Below are 906 nucleotides of genomic sequence, written 5' to 3'. Positions count from 1 at the left end.
TATTTTGAAACGTTGATCGTGTGAGTATTTTAATTGTGTATTTTGAAACGTTGATCGTGTGAGTATTTTAATTGTGTATTTTGAAACGTTGATCGTGTGAGTATTTTAATTGTGTATTTTGAAACGTTGATCGTGTGAGTATTTTAAATTGTATATTTTGAAACATTGATTGTGTGAGTATTTTAATTGGTTATTTTGAAACGTTGATCGTGTGAGTATTTTAATTGTGTATTTTGAAACGTTGATTGTGTGAGTGTTTTAATTGTGTATTTGGAAACGTTGATCGTGTGAGTATTTTAATTGTGTATTTTGAAACGTTAATCGTGTGAGTATTTTAATTAAGATTTATAACGTGAATCTTTGCCAGACAAGCATTTATTACCCTTTATCTATTTACATAAGTTATAAAGAAAATTTGTTAAAGTATTTTTTTTTTTTTTGCTAATTAAACAACAACAGGTAAATAAATAAAATGGGTTAATTGTTTAGTGTGCCCGCCTTTGAAAGGAATCGTAGCCTTTTTGTAGAGAATATTGTCCAAGATGATTACACTGTGTGAACCGCTGCAATTAACTGCTTGTTAACTGCAACTGACGAGTGAGTGTGTGAAATGTAGGGACGGAATTTTAATTGCACTAAAATTTGTTGCTTTTATTAACTAACTTTTACTCTAACAACGCACACATGGACTCTAAAATGCGGAGAAGGGATCTTTGTAACGGTGGGACTCCGATTCACAGTCTGGACATGATAATCACTATGTCACGCCCGACCCAGTATTGTTATTGTTTTTTTATGATAGAGTGTACTCTAACTTTATCATGAGAAAATACGGTTCTGATGTTCCTGGTATACTTCGAGTTTAAATGTTATGTAATTAAATATTTATAAGAAAATGAGTTTGTT

This window comes from Limulus polyphemus, unplaced genomic scaffold, assembly GCF_000517525.1.
Source record: "Limulus polyphemus unplaced genomic scaffold, Limulus_polyphemus-2.1.2 Scaffold2471, whole genome shotgun sequence".
NCBI lineage: Eukaryota > Metazoa > Arthropoda > Merostomata > Xiphosura > Limulidae > Limulus > Limulus polyphemus.
The sequence above is the reverse complement of the archived record's forward strand: the minus strand, read 5'-3'. Positions refer to the sequence as shown.